The sequence below is a fragment of the Tenrec ecaudatus genome, chromosome 15, assembly GCF_050624435.1.
Source record: "Tenrec ecaudatus isolate mTenEca1 chromosome 15, mTenEca1.hap1, whole genome shotgun sequence".
Taxonomy (NCBI): Eukaryota; Metazoa; Chordata; class Mammalia; order Afrosoricida; family Tenrecidae; genus Tenrec; species Tenrec ecaudatus.
Genome location: NC_134544.1, coordinates 103,870,009 through 103,886,482, shown reverse-complemented (window position 1 = coordinate 103,886,482; position 16,474 = coordinate 103,870,009).

Below are 16,474 nucleotides of genomic sequence, written 5' to 3'. Positions count from 1 at the left end.
TATGCTCAATACAATGAAAGGCTGCCCCTTCCTGGGCCATCCTGAATGTGGATCTTTTGCTTTCCCTCACTGTTTCAGCCACTGTGCTATTCCATCCTATTGGGAGCTGCTCCCATTTTCTGTCCTTCTACTCTACCAGGACTTGTATCTTCCACGAGGGCAGTACTTCTCAACTTTCCAAATGCCACACCCCTTTCATAAAATTCCTAATGTACTCGTGAATGTACATATATAAAATTATTTTCGCTGCTATTTCATGACTGTAATTTTGCTACTGCTATTAATCTGGCCACCCCTGTGAAAGGGTCATTCGGCCAACAAAAGTGGTCATGACTCACAGGTTGAGAACCGCTGTTCTCAATTAAGAGTAGTTTCTCTTACAGTCTAGTTCAGCATATATTTGATGCATGAGTCCGGTTCTTATTATTGTTAGGGGCTGTCGAGTGGGTCTGGCTCATAGCAACTCTATGCACAATATCATGAAATACTGTCCTATCCTCTGCCATCATCATAGTGGTTCTTTTGCTTGCGCTTATTGTTGCAGCCACTGTGCTAATACACCTTTTTAGGGACTGACTCTCATTTGCTGCCCGTCTACTCTTCCAAGATTTCTGTATTTGCCTAGGCCAGTGGTTCTCAACCTTCCTAATGCTAGGACCTTTTCCTAATGTTCCTCATGTATTGGTGACTCCCCCCACAATCATAAAATTATTTTCAATGCTACTTCTTAAGGTTAATGTTTTGAACTGGACCACCCCTGTGAAAAGGTCGTTTGTCCCCCACAAAGGGGTCATGACCCAAACATTGAGAATCACTGCTCTAAATTAAAGAGGCCTTTCTCTTTAGTTCTTCTTCAGCATATTGTTATAAGAACAAATACTCTTGTTATTGTTGTTAGGGGCCATCGCGTGGGTTTTGGCTCATAGCAACTCTATGCAAAATATAATGAAATACTGCCCCGTCCTGCGCCATCCTCACAGTATTTCTTTGGGTTGTGCTGATTGTTGCCGCCACTGTGCTGTTCCTCTTTGGGTGGAGGGGGGGGGGGCTGACTCTATTTTGCTGCCCTTCAACTCTATCAAGATTTGTATCTTCTTCTAGGGCAGTAGTTTTCACCCTTCCTAATTCCATGACCCTTTCATACCATTCCTCATGTAGCAGTGAACCCCCAACAATAAATTTCTTTTCATTGATAATTATAACTGTAATTTTGCTACTCTTATGAATCAGGGCACCCCTATGAAAGGGTTGTTCGATCCCCCTCTGTTGTCACGACCCACAGTTTGAGAACTGCTGCTCTAAAAAAAAGAGGAATTACTCTTCGGTCTTCTTCAGCATATTGTAAGAAGCACAAGTCTTGTCCTTTTTTGTTAGGTTCCCTAGAGTGGGTTTGGCTGATAGCAACTCTGTGCACAATATAATGAACCAATGTCCCGTCCTTTGTGATCCTCACAGTGGTTCTTTTCCTTGCGCTCATTGTTGCAGTCACTGTGCTTATCCACCTTTTGGGGGCTGTTCACTTTTGATGCCCTCCTATTTACAAAGTTTTTTGTCTTCCTTTAGGGCAGTAGTCCTCAACCTTCCTCATGCAAAGACCCTTCCATCTAGTTCCTCATGGAGTGGTGTTCACTCAATTATATAACTGTACTCATTGATATTTCATAACTGTTATTTTGCTACTGTTATGAATAGGGCATCTCCTGGGAAAGGGTTGTTCAAAGCCCACAAGGGTTCACAATTCACAGGTTGAGTAACGCTGCTCTAAACTAAGGAGTTTCTCTTAAGGTCTTCTTCAGGATATTGTTAGAGAAAAATCCTGTTTTATTGTTAATTGCTGTTGAGTTGGGTTTTCTCATAGCAACTCTATGCGCAATATAATGAAACGCTGCACTGTCCTGTGCCATACTCACAATGGTATTTGCTGGCATTCATTGTTGCAGCCATTGTGCTAATCAAACTTGTAGGGGCTGCCTCTCTGTTGCTATCCCTCTTCTCTTCCAAGATGTCTGTATTCCTCAAGGGCAGTGGTTCACAACCTTGCTAATCCCACGATCCTTTCATACCGTTCCTCATGTAGGGGTGACTGCCAAATCAAAATTATTTTCATTGCTACTTCATAACTCCAATTTTGGCACTGTAATAATCAGGCAACCACTGTGAAAGGGTCATTTGTCTTCCAAAATGGCTTGTGACCCACACGTTATGAACCGCTGCTCTAAACTAAGAGGAGTTTATCTTAAGGTCTACTTCAGCACATTGTCAAAAGCACAAGTCCTGAAGTTTTTTTGTTGTGTGCAGTCGAGTGGATTTGACTCATAGCAACTCTATGCTAAATATAATGAAATGTGCCCCTTTCTGTGCCATCCTTACAGTGGATCTTTGGCTTTCCCTCAATTCTTTCATCCACTTTGTTATTCGGTTTTTTTGGGAGCTGGCTCTCATTTGCTGCCCTTCTACTCTACCAAGATTTGTGTCTTCTCTAAGGCAGTGGTTCTCAATCTTCCTAATGCCACGCCCCTTTCATACACTTCCTAATGTAGTGGTGAATATCCAACTATAAATTTATTTTCATTGCTATTTCATAACAGTAATTTTGCTACTGTTATAAATCGGGCCACCCCTGTGAAAGGGTCATTCAGCTACATGAAAGGGTTCTCGACCTACTAGTTGAGATCCGCTGCTCTAAACTAAGAGGAGTTTCTCCTAAGGTCTTCTTCAGCATATTGTTAGAAGCACAAATCTTGTTGTTATTGCTGTTAGGTGCCATCGAGTGGGTTTTGGCTCATAGCAACTCTGTGCTCACTAAAATGAAATGCTGCCCCGTTCAGTGCCATCGTCACAGTGTTTCTTTGCTTGCGCTCATCGATGCAGCCAATGTGCTAATACGTCTTTCTGGGGGCTGCCTCTCTTTTGCTATCCTTCACCTTTACCAAGATTTGTGTCTTCCTCTAAGGCAGTGGCTCTCAACCTTACCAATGCCACAACACTTTAATACTGATTCTCATGTAGTGGTGACTGCCCAGTAATAAAATTATTTTTGTTGCTACTTCATAAATCTAATCTTGCTAGTGTTATGAACGGGCTGCCCTTGTTTAAGTGTCGTTTGCCTACCAAAAGGGTTTGTGACCCAGAAATTGAAAACCGCTGTTCTAAATGAAGATTTGTTTCTATTAAGATGTAGTTCAGCACATTTGGGGATGCACAAGTCCAGTTTTGGTTGTTGTTTGCTGCTGTTGAGTGGTTTTTGACTCATTGAAACTCTGTGCACAAATAATGAAACGCTGTCCCATCCTCTGCCATCCTCACAGTGGTTCTTTGCTTGTGCTCATTGTTGCAGGCACTGTGCTAACCAGTCTTGCAGGGGCTGCCTTTCCTTTGTTGCCCTTCTATTGTACCACATTTCTGCTTTCCTCTAAGGCAGCGCTTCTCAAACTTCCTAATCCCATGTCCCTTTAATACCATTCCCCATGTAGTGGTGACATCCCAATCATAAAATTATTTTTATTGCTGTTTCATAACTATAATTTTGCTGCTGTTATAAATTGGGCCACCCCTGTGAAAGGGTCGTTTGACCCCAAAAGTGTTCGCGAACCAAAGCTTGAGAACCGCTGCTCTAAAATAATAGAAGTTTATCTTAATGTCTTCCTCAGCCTATGGTTAGAAGCACAATCCTGCTGTTTTTGTTAGGTACTGTTGAGTCAGTTTTGACTCATAGCAACCGTATGCCCAATATAATAAAAGGCTTCCCCTCCTCTGACATCCTCACAGTCATGTTTGCTGGCACTCATTGCTGCAGGTACTGTCTTAAAAATCCATCTTATTGGGGATGCCTCTCTTTTGCTGCCCTTCTACAGTACCAAGATTTCTGTCTTCCTCTAGGACAATGGTTCTCAACCTTCCGAATGCCACGACCCCTTCATACAGTTCCTCATGTAGTGGTGGCCCCACACCCATAAAATTATTTTTGCTGCTACTTCATAAGTGTAATTTTGCTACTGTTATAAACTGGTCCACCCTTATGAAAGGTTCATTCGACCCCCCCCCCAAAGATGTAACAAATCACAAGTTGAGAACCGCTGCTCTAAACTAAGAGAAGAAACTGACAAACTTCCTCTAGCACTTAAATGCTGCCTCCCCCCCAACTTATAATCATCCCAATTCTACCTTGCAAACTTGGTTAGACCAGAGAATGCACAGCGGTACACATGGGAACTGGAAACACAGGTAATCTAGTCAAAATTAACCCCTCAGGACCAGCGGGGAGAGTGGTGATATCGGGAGGGAAGCAGGGATTAAAAGGGCAAACCGATCACAAGGATCCACATATAATCTCCTCTCTGGGGGCTGGGTAACAGAAAAGTGGGTGAAGGGAGACTCTGGGTAGTGTAAGATAAGATAAAATAATAATTTATAAATTATTAAGTGTTCATGTGGGAGGGGGGAGGGGGAAAGGGGAGACAGGAGAAAAAGGAAAATAGGAGCTGATTTCAGGATCCCAAGCAGAAAGCGATTGATTAGAATGATGAGGGCAATGAATATATAAGTGTGCTTTAAACAATTGATGTGTGTATGGATTGTGATAAGAGTTGTATGAGCTCCAATAAAATGACTTTTTTTTAAGGTGAAAAAAAGGGAGATTCCGGGAAGATGGCAATGGAGTGACACATACCAGAGGGACTCCGCAGAATCCAGCCCAGGAGAGTTGCTCAGAGGGAAATTGAACGCCACTGGATCGCAGGAGGCGCATCATAAAGATAAGTAGGCACAGATCCACGGGGTTTTGAGGGGCTGGGGGCTTTTGGCTTACCTCAGTGGAAGCCGGCTGGGGCTCGACCCTAGCCTAGCTGCTGTGTCTGCCCAAGCCTGGACCATTTGGAGCCTGTAGCAGGGCTTGGCCTTGGCGCAGCCACAGTTTCCCCCTGCCTGCCTCAGGGCAGGGACAGGGCCCTTGAGGCTCCACTGGCAGGGATTGGTGTTTAGCTGCATTGTTGCTTCTGTTTGTATCTCTGCTCTATATTCCCATGCAGCCTTGGAGGGCTTTGCAGGGGCTTTTTCGGGGCACAGCCACAGCTTGTCGCACCGCGTGGGCTGAGCAGGGACTGAACCCAAACCCCCACAGCTCCATAGGCAGGGATCAAGCTTCAACTATATTGCGGCATCTGCTAACATCTCTGCTCTCTATCCCCCCACTTCTCTGGGGGCTGCTCAGCAGCTTTCTTGCGACTCTTCTTGGGGCTCAGCTATGGATTGCTGCTGGGGCTTGGGGCAGGGAGTGGGCCCTTGCAGGTCCACAGGCAGGGAGTGGGACTCAGCTGCATAGTTGCTTTTCCTTCCCTCACTTCCCTGTACCCCTGCACAGTCCAGTCTCACTTTTTAATTTTTCTCCCCCTCTTGTTCCTGAACTGCTCTCTCACACTCCATTGCAGACTTACTGGACACTCCCATTGCCCTAGGGCATTTGCGCCTGGGCCACACCCAGATAGGTGAGCTCCACCCTGCATAGATAGCCCAAGGCTAGGGAAAGGCCTGCTTGCTCTCCAGGGGATACTCCTCAGACTCCTCACCAGGGAGTTCCTGCCTGTGAACCTGGGGACATAAGGCAGCTCAGCCAACACTTATCAATATTCAAACAATAGCAGGAACTTCAGCCCAGCCTCTGCAACACTGGGGCAGGCAGCGGACCCGCCATCTGGGGCACTCCCCTGATAGGGAAGCCACAGGAAGATAAACTGGTTGGCTAATAACTTAGCAAAATCAGCTGTAGGCAGTTCGAAGAAGTATTCCTATAAGTCTTCCAGAGAGAGACTAGAAAATGACACCTGGTCCCTCAAAAACAACTCAACGCAAACAGCCATCAGCCAAAATGACCTCAATGAAAAAACAGGAGAAACAAAAGACAAAGGCAGAAGATGTGCTGAACATAGCAACATACATAGAAGAAGCAGACATTGAGATGCCATACAAAAAACTCTTAGAATGCTGCTTGGAGCCATGCAGGATATGAGGGAAACAATACAGAAAAAGGATGAAACGATAGAGGAGATAAAAGCCATACACCAAAGGGAAATACAGGAGCTTAGGGAGGAAATAACGAAAAACAATAGCAAAATCATGTTCCTTGAGAATCGACTGGAGAAATCAGAGAACCGCATCAGTGTCTTGGAGGACAACCAAGCAGACTTTAATAAACGTGAAGAAAAATCTAATAAGAGCATCAGAGAAGCCGAAGAAAACCTAAGAGCTATGTCTGATGCTATGAAGAGGAACAACATTAGAATTATTGGCTTACCGGAGGAAGACACAAGAAAGAAGTCATCTGCAACAGTAGCGAGAGAATTCTTGGAGGAAAACTTCCCAAGCCTAATGAATGAAAACCAAGCAACCATCCAGGAGGCTGAAAGAACACCAGCACGACGGGACCCCAAGAAGAAATCACCAAGGCACATAATAGTTAAACTATCCAACTTTGAGGAAAAGGAGAAAATCATGAGAGCAGCTAGGGCAAAAAAAGCAATCACATATAAAGGTCACCACATAAGGATATGTTCAGACCTATCAGCAGAAACTATGAAAAAAAGGAGAGAGTGGAGTAACATATTCCAAAAGTTGAAGGAAAACAACACAAATCCAAGAATACTCTACCCAGCCAAATTATCGATCCAGATCGATGGAGAAGTAAAAGTCTTCGCAGACAAGGGAAAACTCAAAAAATACGTTACAACAAACCCAGCCTTACAAAAGATCCTCGCCGACTCAGTATGGGCAGAAGAACAACACTCACCAAGCACAAATAAGAGACCAACACATAGAAAAACTTCACAAAACAGGCCCCGAGATAGCAATGGCTTAAGGATGGAAAGAAGTCAAGAATGAAACACACACAAAACACATACTAATGATAAAGGAAAGTAGGAAAACTCCCAACACAAAAGGTATAAAATGGCATCACAGAGTCCGCACATTGAGATAAAAACCCTGAATATCAATGGCCTGAACTCAGGCATTAAAAGACTGAGACTAGCAGAATGGCTTAGAAAACACAACCCATCAATTTGCTGCCTACAGGAGACACATCTCAAGGCTACAGACAAAAATAGGCTGAGAACCAAAGGCTGGAGAAGGACCTACCAAGCAAACAGCAATACAAAAAAAGCAGGTGTTGCAATTCTTATCTCGGATAAAATTGACATCAAAGTGCAAACCATAAAAAGAGATAAGGAGGGACACTATAATGCTCAAGGGAATCATAGACAGTGAACCTCTAAGCATTGTAAACATATATTCCCGGAATGAGAGGCCAGCTCAATACGTCAACCAAACACTCCAAAAGATTAAGAAGAAATTACAGACTCGACAATATAGTGGGCGACTTCAACACACCACTCACTGAGAAAGATAGATCACAGGGAAAGAAACTCAACAAGGAGACTAGAGAGCTAATCTCCACAATTAGACAATTTGACCTAATAGATATTTACAGAGCTTTTCATCCAAATAAAAAAAATTCACATTCTTTTCAAGTCCCCATGGCACATATTCAAAGATAGACCACATGCTGGGGCATAAGGCAAATCTACATAAATTTAAGCACATTGAAATAATACACACCTCTCTCTCTAACCACTGTGCCATAAGACTGGAAATCAACAAAAAGAAGACGAAGAAAATAAGAGCAAATAATAGGAGGATGAATAACTCTCTACTGCAAAAGGAGTGCATACTGGTGCAGATCAGAGACGAAATCAGGAAATTTCTAGAAACCAACGAAAATGAGCACAGGATGTACCAAAACTTATGGGACACAGCAAAGGCAGTCATCAGAGGAAGGTACATAGCAATACAAGCACACCTAAGAAAGGAAGAGAGAATCATGATACATACGCTGACACAAAATTTACAAAAACTAGAGCAGAGTCAGCAGGACAACCCTACTAATAGCAAAAGAAAAGAAATTATAAAAATCAGGGCTGAGATTCAGGAGAAGGAAAATAAAAAAACTATGGAAAAAATTAATATCGCTAAAAGTTGGTTCTTTGAAGGATAAACAGGATCGATAGACCATTGCCAAACCTAACCAAAGAAAGGAGGGAACAAATCTCAATAGCAAGAATAAGGGATGAAAGAGGGGTCATTACAACAGACCCTAATGAAATCAAAAGGATAGTTACACAGTACTATGAAGGATTGTACTCCAATGAATTCAACAATTTGGAAGACATGGACAAATTCCTGGTAAAACAATCCCTCCCTAGACTATCCTCGGTGGACATCAAGAATCTCAACAGACCCATAGAAATGGAAGAAATAGAAAAGGTTATCAAGGGATTACCAACAAAAAAAATCCCCTGGACCATATGGCTACACTGGAGAATTCTACAAAGCATTCAGGGAAGAACTAATACCAATCCTACACAAATTTTTCCAGAACATAGAAAAAGATGGCAAACTCCCAAACTCCTTCTATGAAGCTAGTATAACTCTGATACCCAAACCAGGCAAGGATACCACAAGAATCGAGAACTACAGACCAATATCCCTAATGAACATCGATGCAAAAATTCTTAACAAAATACTAGCCAACAGAATACAAAAGTATATAAAACAAATAATTCACCATGACCAAGTGGGATTCATACCAGGGATGCAGGGATGGTTCAACATACAAAAGACCATTAGTATTATTCGTCACATTGACATGAACAAGTATAAGAATCACATGATTATATCAATAGACGCAGAAAAAGCATTCAACAACATTCAACACCAATTCCTGTTTAAGACACTAGCGAAGATAGGAATGGAAGGAAAGTTCCTCAAGACAATACAAGGTATATATGAAAAACCAACAGCCAAAGTGGTAGTCAATGGAGAAAAGACTAACACAATCCCACTGAAAAAGGGGACCAGACATGGATTCCCCTTGTCCCCACTCCTGTTTAATATCGTGCTGGAGGTTTTAGCTAACAGCATAAGGCAAAGAAGTGACATCAAAGTATTTGACTGGGGAAGGAGGAGGTGAAACTATCGTTATTTGCAAATGATATGATTCTATATATGGAAAATCCCAAAAGTTCCACAAGGGGAGTACTGGAAGCAATAGAGGAGTTTGGCAGAGTGGCAGGATACAAGATCAACAAACAGAAGTCCATCGGACTGTTATACACATCAGATAAGACCACAGAAGAAGAGATCAAAAAGGTGGTACCCTTCACAATAGCCAAACACAAATTGAAATATCTAGGGATACACCTGACTGAAAAAACAAAAGATCTGTATAGGAAAAACTGTAGAACACTATTACAAGAAACCAAGAGCGACCTCAACAAATGGAAGAATATTCCATGCTCTTGGATTGGGAGACTTAATATAGTTAAGATGTCAGTTCTGCCAAAAGCACAATATAAGTTTAATGACATCCCGATACAATTACCATCATCTTTCTTCTAAGAAATGGAAAAACTGATTACCAACTTCATATGGAGAGGGAAGAAACCCAGAATTAGCAGAGAACTCCTCAAGAAGAAGGACACCGTGGGAGGGCTTGCTTTACCTGACTTTGGCACACACTATGCAGCCACAGTTCTCAAAACTGCATGGTATTGGTACAATGACAGATACTCAGACCAGTGGAAGAGAATTGAAAACCCAGAAATAAAAGCATCAGCATACACACAGCTGATTTTTGATAAGGGCCCCAAATATATCAAATGGGAAGCCAATGCCCTCTTTAACAAGTGGTGCTGGAAAAAATGGATATCCACATGCAGAAAAATGAAGCAAGACCCCTATCTCACTCCATGCACAAGAATAAACTCAAGGTGGATCACAGACCTTAAAGTTAAACCCCAGACTATTAGGGCCATCAATGAAGGAATTGGGACCAACTTGAGAACTTTGGCGCAGGGAATACGAGGCACAAATTGACAAATGGGATATACTGAAGATAAAACACTTGTGTACATCTAAAGAATTCACCAAGAGAGTAATAAGAGATTCCACAAACTGGGAAAACACCTTTAGCAATGACACATCAGACAAAGGCCTTATTACTAAAATCTACAATACTCTACTAGCTTCCAAAAAAAAAAAAAAAAACCCAAAAAAGCAATAGCCCACTTGAAAGGTGGGCAAAGGACTTGAACAGAAATTTTACAGGGACAGAAATCCGAATGGCCAACAAACATATGAGAAAATGTTCCCGATCTTTAGCCATAAGAGAAATGCAAATTAAAACAACAATGAGGTACCACCTGACACCCTCAAAGGTAGCCCAATTCAAAAAATCAGAAACAACAATTGTTGGAGGGGCTGTGGGGAGACAGGAACTCTCATCCACTGCTGGTGGGCCTGTAAGTATGTACAGCCACTATGGAAATCAATCTGGCGATACCTAAAACAGATGGAAATAGAGTTACCATATGACCCAGCAATCCCCCTACTGGGCATATACCCAGAAGAGGCAAGGAACAAACCAAGACCAGACATCTGTGCTCCAATGTTCATTTCGGCACAGTTCACAATTGCAAGGAGTTGGAAGCAACCCAAATTTCCATCAACTGACGATTGGATTAAAAAACTGTGGTATATACATACAATGGAGTACTATGCATCACTAAAAAGCAGTGATGAACGTATGAGGCACATAGCGGCATGGGAAGAACTGGAGGAAATCATGCTAAGCGAAGTAAGTCAGGCACAAAAGGACAAGTACAACATGAGCCCGCTGAGGTAAGTATTAAAAAAAATTTTTTTAATGCAAAAGTGACACAGGGGAAAAAGCTACTGTATACAAACATTCCTGGGGTGAAGACTGTGTAGTATGGCAGAGACCAGACCAAAACCAGGGATGCACATGGTAGACAACAGTGGAGGAGGTGGGGAAAGGAAAATAAAAGGATGAATATAAGGAAGAAAAGGGAAGTGGGGGCATGGGGCACTAATCCACCCAAGTGGAGGGTATTGTTTATATCTCCACAGGGAAAGTGGGACCAGACTTCAACCCACTGCCACAAGGTGATCCCGGTTTGGAGTAGGGAACCAGTGGAGAGGTCTGGGAGGCTGGCCCCACCACCAAAAATTAAGTGGATTCATGCCCCTACCCCGAAAAGAATTTGTTTCAAATGATGACATTGATTCTGCAGCTCCGGGAGATGGACATATCTGATCAGAGCACATGGGAGCAGATGAAGGGGCAGGAGGAGACAGTGGAACACAGTCTGGCCCACCAGGGCGTGAGGATGATGTTCCTGAGTAGAGCAGCCAGTCCACAGAGAGAACAACATGGCTGGCCCTACTATGAGACATGATGCCCCTCAGTGACTAAGGGCGGTACAAGGGACAGCACCGGAGACACAGTGTGGGAATTGCACCTGACCTGATCCCACCACACCGAGGCAAAGCACTTGGGGAGTGCAGTGGAACAGCAAGGGAATGGAGTGGCAAGGTCCCCAGGGAATGCTGAAAGTGGACTTTGGGGCCAGGGCGTGGTGCCCCAACAGACTGGACTGGAAAACGCTCCTAAGGGCAAGCAAACGATCCTTGAACGAACTACAAGCCTTTCTTTTGTGAAGTGTTTTGTTCTTTGTCAGTGGTTTGTTTTTGTTGTCTGGTTGTATACTGTTGCTTTGTTTTCCTCTGCCTTGTTTTCGTGCATGTTAGTGTCTCCACAGGTCTGTCTGAATAGGACAGGCTGGATGAACTATCTGGAGGAAAAACAATGGGACAGACAGTTCCGGGTGGGGGAGGGGGAGGAGGGTAAGGAAGTGGTGTTAACAAACACAGGGACAGGGAACAACATGGGACACAAAATGGTAGTGAGGGGGGAGTGGCAGGCCTGATGGGGAACGATCCAGGGTAAGGTTGCGTAGAGAAGAGATATAGCTGTAGCCCAGGTGGGGACGGAGCATGGTAGTGGGGCAGGAGGAAAGTCAAGGGAGATGGAGTAAGAAGCTGGGAGTCAAGGGGCATTTATGGAGGTCTAGACAAAGACATGTATATGCAAACATATATATGAATATGGGGAAATAGATCTAAGTGTCTACATTTATAGGTTTAACATTAAGGTGGCTGAAGGATCTTGGGCCTCTACTCAAGCACTCCCTCAATGCATGAATACGTTCATTTATTAAATTGGTACTCTATGATGCTCACTCTCCCGACACAACTGCTGAAGCCAAAGTGGGTGAACAAGTAAATGTGGTGAAGAAAGCTGATGGTGCCCGGCTATCAAAAGAGATAGTGACTGGGGTCTTAAAGGCTTGAAGATAAACAAGCGGCCATCTAGCTCAGAAGCAACAAAGCCCACATGGAAGAACACACCAGCCTGAGTGAGCGAGTGATCCCAAAGGGATCAGTTATCAGGCATCAAAGAACAAAAAATCATCATATCATTGGCTGCACACCTCCATGATAGGATCGCTGAAGACAAATGGATGCATAAGCAAATGTGGCGAAGAAAGCGGATGGTGCCCGGCTATCAAAAGAGATAGTGTCTGGGGTCCTAAAGGCTTGAAGGTGAACAAGCAGCCATCTAGCGCAGAAGCAAAAAAGCCCACATGGAAGAAGCACACCAGCCAGTGAGATCACAAGGTGCCCAAGGGACCAGGTATAATGCATCATGCAAAAAAAAAAAAAGAATATATGTATGTGTATATGCCATATTGAATGAAGGGGGAAGTGCAGAGTGGAGACCCAAGGCCCAAGTGTCGGCCACTGGAGATCCCCTCATAGAGGGGTTTGGGAGAGGAGTTGGGTCCGTCAGGGTGCGAGGTAGTACCAATGAAGAACACAGCTCTCCCCCAGATCCTGGATGCTTCCTCCCCCCAACTACCATGATCCGAATTCTACCTTGCAGGGCTGGATAGGGCAGAGGTTGTACGCTGGTACATATGAGGGCTAGAGACACAGGGAATCCAGGGTGGATGATACCTTCAGGACCAAGGGTGTGAGGGCCAATGCTGGGAGAGTGGAGGGTGAGTGGGTTGGAAAGGGGGAACTGATTACAAGGATCCACATGTGACCTCCTCCCTGGGAGAGGGACGGCAGAGAAGGGGTGGAAGGGAGACTCCGGATAGGGCAAGATATAACAAAATAACTATGTATAAATTACCAAGGGCACCTGAGGGAGGGGGGAGCGGGGAGGGAGGGAGGAAATAAAGAGAACCTGATGCAAAGGGCTTAAGTGGAGAGTAAATGCTTTGAGAATGATTGGGGCAGGGAATGTATGGATGTGCTTTATACAATTGATGTATGTATATGTATGGATTGAGATAAGAGTTGTATGAGTCCCTAAAAAAATGTAAAAAAAGAAAAGGGAAAAAAAAGAAAAGAAAATGATTAGGGCAAAGAATGTAGAGATGTGCTTTATACAATTGATGTATGTATATGTATGGATTGTGATAAGAGTTGTATGAGCCCCTAATAAAACGTTTAAAAAAAAGGTGAAAAAAAAGAAATTAAACTAAGAGGAGTTTCTCTTAAGTTCTAGTTCAGTGTATTGTTACATGCATGAGTCCTCTTGTTACTGTTTTTACTGGCCATCGAGTGGCCTTTGGCTCCTAGCAACTCTAGGCACAATATAATGAAACCCTGCCACATCATGTGCCATCCTCACAGTGGTTCTCTGCTTGCGCTCATTGTTTCAGACACTGTGCTAATCCACCTTTTTTGAGGACTGCCTCTCATTTGCTGCTCTTCTATTCTACCAAGAGCTCTGTCTTCCTCCAAGGCAGTGGTTCTCAAACTTGCTGTACCATGATCATTTCATACCGTTGCTTATGTAGTAGTCGCAGCCCAATCATAAAATTATTTTCATTGCTACTTCATAAATCTAATTTTTCTACTGTAATGAATGGTCCACCGCTGTGAAAGGATCATTTGTCTCCTGAAAGGGGTCACAACCCACAGGTTGAGAAGTGCTGTTCTAAACGAAAATTTGTTTCTTTTAAGATGTAGTTCAACACATTTTGAGAAGCACAAGTTCGGTTTTGGTTGTTTTTAAGTGCTGTTGAGTGATTTTTGACTCATAGGAACTCTATACACAATATAATGAAACACTGTCCCATCCTGTGCCATCCTCACAGTGGTACTTTGCTTGCACTCATTGTTGCAGCCATTGTGATAATCAGTCTTCTAGGCTGCCTCTGTTTTGCTGCCCTTCTACTGTACTATGTGTTCCTTTAGGGTAGTAGTCCTCAGCCTTCATATTTCCACAATCCTTTCATATATTTCCCATTGTGCAGTGGTGGTACCCCAATCATAAATTTTCCCTTGCTATTTCATAACTGTAATTTTGCTACTGTTATGAATCTGGCCACCCCTGTGAAAGTGTCATTTGACCAACCAAAGGGTCAAGACTCACAGGTTGAGAACCGCTGCTCTAAAATAAGAGTAGATTCTTTTACAGTTTAGTTCAGCATATTGTTAGGCACACGAGCCCTGATTTTATTGTTGTCAGGGGCTGATGAGTGGGGTTGGCTCATAGCAACTCTCTGCAAAATGTAATGTAATGCTGCCCAGGCCTGTGCCATCCTCGCAGTGGTTCTTTGCTTGTGCTCATTGTTGCAGCTACTTTGCTAATCCATCTTGTAGGGGCTGCCTCTCTTTTGCTGCCCTTATACTGTACCAACATTTCTGCGTTCCTCTGGGGAAGGGGTTCTCAACCATCCTAATGCCACGTTCCTTTTATACCCTCCCCCATGTAGTGGTGATCCCGCAATTATAAAATTATTTTAATTGCTATTGCATAACTGTAATTTTGCTACTATTATGAATCAGGTCACACTTGTGAAAGGGTCATTAGACCCCCCCAAAGAGGTCACAACCCACAGTTTGGGAACCGCTGCCCTAAAATAATAGGAATTTCTCTTAATGTCTTCCTCAGAATATTGTTAGAAGCATAATCCTGTTGTTTTTGTTAGATGCTGTCGGGTCGATTTTTGACTTATAGCAACTGTATGCGCAATATAATGAAAGTTTGCCCCCTCCTCTGCCATCATCACAATGGTATTTGCTGGTGCTTATTGTTATAGCCACTATGCTAATCTGTCTTACTGGGCTGCCTCTCTTTTGCTACTCTCTACTGTACCAAGACTTCCTCTAGGGCTGTGGTTCTCTACCTTCCTAATGCCATGACCCCTTCACACAGTTCCTTATGTAGTGGTGACCCTACAATCGTAAAATTATTTTCATTACTCCTTCATAACTATAATTTTTCTACTCTTATGAATTGGACTACCTCTATGAAATGGTCATTTCACACACACACACACACACACACACACACACACACACACACACACACACCCAAGGGGTCACGACTAACAAGTTGAGAGCCGCTGCTCTAAACTAAGAGGAATTTCTCTTAAGGTCTAGTTAATTATATTGTTAGATGCACGAGTCCTGTTTTTAGGGGCCGTCGAGTGGGTTTGAGTCAAAGCAATTCTTTGCACAATATAATGAAATGCTGTTTCATCCTCTGCCATCCTCACAGTGGTTTTTTTGTTAGTGCTCATTGTTGCAGCCACTGTGCTAATCCACCTATTATCTCCCATTGCTGCCCTTCTACTCTACCAAGATTTCTGTCTTCCTGTAGGGCAGTGATTCTCAACCTTGCTAATGACACGACCGTTTCATACCATTCCTCATGGTACTGGTGACTGCCAAGTCATAAAATTATTTTGATTGTTACTTCATAACTCTAATTTTTCTACTATAATGTACAACCCACAACTGTGAAAAGGTCTTTTGTCTCTGAAAAGGGGTCGCGACCCACAGATTGAGATCCGCTGCTCTAAACTAAGAGGAGTTTCTCTTAAGGTCTACTTCAGCACCTTTTTCAAAAGCATAAGTCCTGGTTCTCTATGCACAATATAATGAAACGCTGCCCCTTCCTGTGCCAGCCGGACAGTGGACGTCGGCTTATCCTCACTGTTGCAGCCACTGAGCTATTCCATCTCATTCATAGCTGACTCTCATTTGCTGACTTTTTATTCTACCAAGGCTTGTGTCTTCCTCTAGGGCAGTGGTTCTAAACCTTACTAATGCCACGCCCCTTCACACAATTCCTTATGTAGTCTTAAATGTTCAACTATAAAATTATTTTCATTGCTATTTCATAACAGTAATTTTGCTACTGCTATGAATTGGGCCACCCCTGTGAAAGGGTCATTTGGCCCCCTCCAAATGAGTCGCGAACCACTTGTTGAGAAACGCTACTCTAAGCCAAGCGGAGTTTCTCTTAATGTCTTCTTCAGCTTATTGGAGAAACACAAATCCTGTTGTTATTGTTTTTAGGTACTGTCATGGGTTTTGGCTCATAGTAACTCTATGCACTATATAACGAAATGCTCCCTCGTCCTGTACCATCCTCACAGTGGTTCTTTGTTGTGCTCATTGTTGCAGCCACTGTGATAATCCATCTTTTTGGGGGCTCCCTCTCTTTTGCTGCCCTTCTCCTGTACCCTGATTTGTGTCT